Source organism: Triticum dicoccoides, chromosome 3A (genome assembly GCF_002162155.2).
Source record: "Triticum dicoccoides isolate Atlit2015 ecotype Zavitan chromosome 3A, WEW_v2.0, whole genome shotgun sequence".
In the NCBI taxonomy this organism is placed as follows: Eukaryota; Viridiplantae; Streptophyta; class Magnoliopsida; order Poales; family Poaceae; genus Triticum; species Triticum dicoccoides.
The window spans coordinates 371,337,600-371,343,599 of NC_041384.1; positions in this window are offsets into that span (position 1 = coordinate 371,337,600).

A 6,000-nucleotide genomic window follows, 5' to 3' on the forward strand; every position below is an offset into this window, starting at 1 on the left:
TGGGTGTGCATCCAACTTGCTTGTGTTGGGGAATGTAGTAATTTCAAAAAAATTCCTACGCACACGCAAGATCATGGTGATGCATAGCAACGAGAGGGGAGAGTATCATCCACGTACCCTCGTAGACCGTAAGCGGAAGCGTTATGAGAACGCGGTTGATGTAGTCGTACGTCTTCACGATCCAACCGATCCAAGTACCGAACGTACGGCACCTCCGAGTTCAGCACATGTTCAGCTCGATGATGTCCCACGAACTCCGATCCAGCAGAGCTACATGGGAGAGTTCCGTCAGCACGACGTCGTGATGATGGTGATGATGGTGCTACCAACGCAGGGCTTCGCCTAAGCACCGCTACGATATGATCGAGGTGGATTATGGTGGAGGGGAGCACCGCACATGGCTTGGAACAATCAACTTGTGTGTCTTTGGGTGCCCCCCCGCCCCGTATATAAAGGAGCAAGGGGGGAGGCTGGCCAGCCTTGGTGCGCCCCAAGGAGAGGAGGAATCCTCTTCCTACTAGGAAGAGGATTCATCCTTTCCTAGTCCAACTAGGAAGAGGGAAGGGGGAAGGAAAGAGAGGGAGAGGGAAAGGGAAAGAGGGGCTGCGCCCCCTCCCCTAGTCCAATTCGGACTCCCCATGGGAGGGGGCGTGCCACCTCCTGGGCTGCAAACCTCTCTCTCCCCCTCAGGCCCACTAAGGCCCAATACTTCCCCGGGGGGTTCCGGTAAGCCCTCCGACACTCTGGTTTTCTCCGAAATCATCCGGAACACTTCCGGTGTCCGAATATAGCTGTCCAATATATCAATCTTTACATCTCGACCATTTGAAGACTCCTCGTCGTGTCTATGATCACATCCAGGACTCCGAACTACCTTTGGTACATCAAAACACATAAACTCATAATACCGATCATCACCGAACTTTAAGCGTGCGGACCCTACGGGTTCGAGAACTATGTAGACATGACCGAGACTCGTCTCCGGTCAATAACCAATAGCGGAACCTGGATGCTCATATTGTTTCCTACATATTCTACGAAGATCTTTATCGGTAAAATTGCATAACAACATGTGTTGTTCCCTTTGTCATCGATATGTTACTTGCCCGAGATTCGATCGTCGGTATCTCAATACCTAGTTCAATCTCGTTACTGGCAAGTCTCTTTACTCGTTTCCGTAATGCATAATCCTGTAGCTAACTGATTAGTTGCATTGCTTGCAAGGCTTATAGTGATGTGCATTACCGAGAGGGCCCAGAGATACCTCTTCGACAATCAGAGTGACAAATCCTAATCTCAATCTATGCCAACTCAACAAGTACCATCGAAGACACCTGTAGAGCACCTTTATAATCACCCAGTTACATTGTGACATTTGGTAGCACACAAAGTGTTCCTCCGGTAATCGGGAGTTGCATAATCTCATAGCCATAGGAACATGTATAAGTCATGAAGAAAGCAATAGAAGTAAACTAAAACGATCAAGTGCTAAGCTAATGGAATGGGTCAAGTCAATCACATCATTCTCTAATGATGTGATCCCGTTAATCAAATGACAACTCATGTCTATTGCTAGGAAACTTAACCATCTTTGATTCAACGAGCTAGTCAAGTAGAGGCATACTAGTGACACTTTGTTTGTCTATGTATTCATGCATCTACTAATGTTTCCGGTTAATACAATTCTAGCATTAATAATAAACATTTATCATGATATAAGGAAATAAATAATAACTTTATTATTGCCTCTAGGGAATATTTCCTTCAGTCTCCCACTTGCACTAGAGTCAATAATCAAGTTTAGTTCACATCTTTATGTGATTAGTTCACATCTCCATGTGACTAATACCCAAAGGGTTTACTAGAGTCAATAATCTAGTTCACATCGCTATGTGATTAACACCCAAAGAGTGATCATGTTTTGCTTGTGAGAGAAGTTTAGTCTACGGGTCTGCAACATTTAGATCCGTATGTATTTCGCAAATTTCTATGTCTACAATGCTCTGCACGGAGCTACTCTAGCTAATTTCTCCCACTTTCAATATGTATCCAGATCGAGATTTAGAGTCATCTAGATCGATGTAAAAAGCTTGCATCGATGTAACTCTTTACGACGAACTCTTTTATCACCTCCATAACCGAGAAATATTTCCTTAGTCCTCTAAGGATAATTTTGACCGCCGTCCGGTGACTACTGCTAGATCATTATTGTACTCCCTTGCCAGAAAGATGCTAAGGTATACAATAGGACTGGTAAACAGCATAGCATAGTTTATAGAACCTATGACTGAGGCATAGGGAATGACTTTTCATTCTCTTTCTATTTTCTGTTGTGGTCGGTTTTTGAGTCTTTACTCAACTTCACACCTTGCAACATAGGCAAGAACTCCTTCTTTTACTGTTCCATTTTGAACTACTTCAAAATCTTGTCAAGGTATGTACTCATTGAAAAAACATATCAAGCGTCTTGATCTATATCTATAGATCTTGATGCTCAATGTGTAAGCAGCTTCATCGAGGTCTTTCTTTGAAAAACTCTTTTCAAACGCTCCTTTATGCTTTCCAGAAAATTCTACATTATTTCCGATCAACAATATGTCATTCACATATACTTATCAGCAATGTTGTAGTGCTCTCACTCACTTTCTTGTAAATACAGGCTTCACTGCAAGTCTGTATAAGACCATATGCTTTGATCACTTTATCAAAGCATATATTCCAACTCCGAGATGCTTGCACCAGTCAATAGATGGATCGCTAGAGCTTGCTCACTTTGTTAGCACCTTTAGGATCAAAAAAACCTTTTGGTTGCATCATATACAACTCTTCTTTAAGAAATCCATTAAGGAATACAATTTTGACATCCATTTGCCAGATTTCATAAAATGCGGCAACTGGTAACATGATTCGGATAGACTTTTAAGCACCAAAACGAGTGAGAAAATCTCATCGTAGTCAACACCTTGAACTTGTCGAAAACATTTCACGACAATTCGAGCTTTGTAGATAGTAACACTATTATCAGTGTCCGTCTTCCTCTTGAAGATCCATTTATTCTTGATGACTCACCGATCATCGGGAAAGTCAATCAAAGTCCATACTTTGTTCTCATACATGGATCCCGTCTCAGATTTCATGGCCTCAAGCCATTTTGCGGAATCTGGGCTCATCATCGCTTCCTCATAGTTCGTAGGTTCGTCATGGTCTAGTAACATGACTTCCAGAAAGGATTACCATACCACTCTGGTGTGGACCATACTATGGTTGTCCTACGAGGTTTGGTAGCAACTTGATCTGAAGTTTCATGATCATCATCATTAGCTTCCTCACTAATTGGTGTAGGAATCACTAGAACTGATTTATGTGATGAACTATTTTCCAATTCGGGAGAAGGTACAATTACCTTATCAAGTTCTACATTCCTCCCACTCACTTCTTTCAAGAGAAACTTCTTCTCTAGAAAGGATCCATTCTTAGCAACGAATATCTTGCCTTCGGATCTGTGATAGAAGGTGTACCCAACAGTTTCCTTTGGGTATCTTATGAAGACGCATTTCTCCGATTTGGGTTCGAGCTTATCAGGTTGAAACTTTTTCACATAAGCATCATAACCTCAAACTTTAAGAAACGACAGATTAGGTTTGTTGCAAAACCACAATTTATATGGCGTCGTCTCAATGGATTTAGATGGTGCCCTATTTAATGTGAATGCAGCTACACAGGTTGATGCCTGGCGGTTTACAAAATCTCGGCCGGCTCATAATTGTGTCCGGCTCGGTTTCTCCCTTTTCCTATCTTACAATATAAGTTATACATCTTATGGCGGTTTACTTCTACAAGCCCTAATCCGCCTTTGGCCCTTGAGCCTTCTTGTTAAACCTCCTTCCTAAAGCGCCTTGCCTTCATGGGCTTCAATAAGAATAACTTACTATAAGTATAATCCGGCCCCTCCTATGCGGTTTATACTTAATAGTTATATCCCCAACATTAGGCCCCAAATTGATTTGAACTGGTTCATGTCAATTTTCAGTACTTAGAAAAATTCCTTCTTCAACACCTGCCGAAAAAGCCTTGTAAACCGCCATGACGTCATCTCCAAGACCATGATAATCCGTCGTGACGTCATCTGCCATTAGCTTTACATAGATCCAAAATATTTTAATGTATCTCCTTTAATGAATTTCTGAAAATTGACCTCCTCGATTCCCGTGCCTGCCGCTTATCCCTTCACCTTATAAATAGGGCCAGGGGGTCATTTTCACTTTTTCCCTCGTGCCTCCTAGCCTCATCATCTTCCCCGCATCGCCCCAGTACTTCGAGCTCAGCCGGCGCCATCGATCTTTGCCTCTGCCTCAACCTTGGCCACTGCATCACCCTAAACGTACCAGAGAATCGCGGCGCCTCTCCGTTGTTCCTTCTGCACCAGTAAGCCTCTCTTTCCTCCACCATAGATCCAATTCTAGGGTTTGAACGTTCCTCGGAGTTCGTCGGTGCTCATCACTGCGTTGTAGTTCCTTCGATTGAAACCTCCATATTCAACCTGTATAGCAATGGCCATAGTCCTTTTTCATTAGCGCATCTTGTTTAAGCAAAAACTCCAATCTGAACCTTAATCCACTGCTTCGGTATCTATGTTTAGGTCTGAATATATTTTTATTTTACGACCCGTGATAGATCCGAAATTATAATGCCAACTTGTGAAACCTGTTTTTTCCGTGACTTAGCTAATTCAGATTTGTACCTTTCATATTAATATAGGCGGTTTAACTTTAGAAAATGATAACCCACCCGGTACCATTAATCCCCTCGTAAACCGCCAATCGCTTTATCATTATATTTCTGATAGCATCATCATCCAGTTTAATAATTTTACATGCTTGAATACCTTTCGTCCCTTAACCTGCAACACTTCATGCTTGTCAACCATGAATCTTAAACCGGCACAAACCTTCCTTCAGGTTGTCAAAGAAATGACTAAGTCTTTTTACGCTTATAACTGGGTTCCATCCCGGATTATGGAAGAAGATCTGAACGGATGCGTTATAACTGGCACTTTACCAAAATAGAGTGAAATCCATTGGAGGGCTGCCAGTCCAGAAAATCCTCCCGAGCCTAAGGATGGCGAGATAGTTGTGTTTGTTGATCATCTGAGCCGTGGTTTTAAACCTCCCGGATTAAAAAAATTCCGTGATGTGCTTGCTAGCTTCCAGATCCACCCTCAAGATATTGGTCCTAACTCTTTGTCCAATATTTGTAATTTTGAAGTGTTTTGCGAGGCTTATCTACAAGAAGAACCGACCGTTGAACTGTTCAGGGATTTTTTTTCTATTTAAACCACCATACTGAATTTACAGACGGGCCCAATACTGAACTTGGCGGCGTTTCAATTCAGAAAAGGAAAGACGTCGGCTTCCCTCACGCCAAGCATCATAGTCACCCTAAGGATTTGAAACAAACTTGGTTCTATTGCAAAGATACTTACCCAGATGACGACAATCCTCTGCCGGGTTATCGTGCTCACCGGCTTACCAATACACATCCATTTCCCCAAAGGTTGACTGCAAAAGAATGGGCCAAATATGCACCACAGCTTGCAAAGCTCAGAGCCTTTGTGGCTAATGGTTTAACAGGAATTGACTTTGTTTGTTGCTGGATATCTTGGGATATTTTTCCTTTAAGCCATAGCCCCGGTTTAATGTGCAAGTACACAAGGGACTTGAAAGACCCCCAACGGCACACTGACATTCAGTTAATTGACGCTGAAATCACTGAAGCTGTCAAAAAGATACTGGATGAATCGGTGGCTGTCTGCAGCAAAACAGGGCTAAGGCCCTTCTATGTTTCAAATAAACTTCCAGCTGTAAGAATTGCCTAACCCCTGTTTGAACCTGATATTCTTAACTTTTCCTTATAACCTTTGTCAATATTTTATGTAACGACCCGACCCAAAATCGGTCAAGTCTCTCTGTAGTTGTACCATCCCAAGATCATGCTGGCACA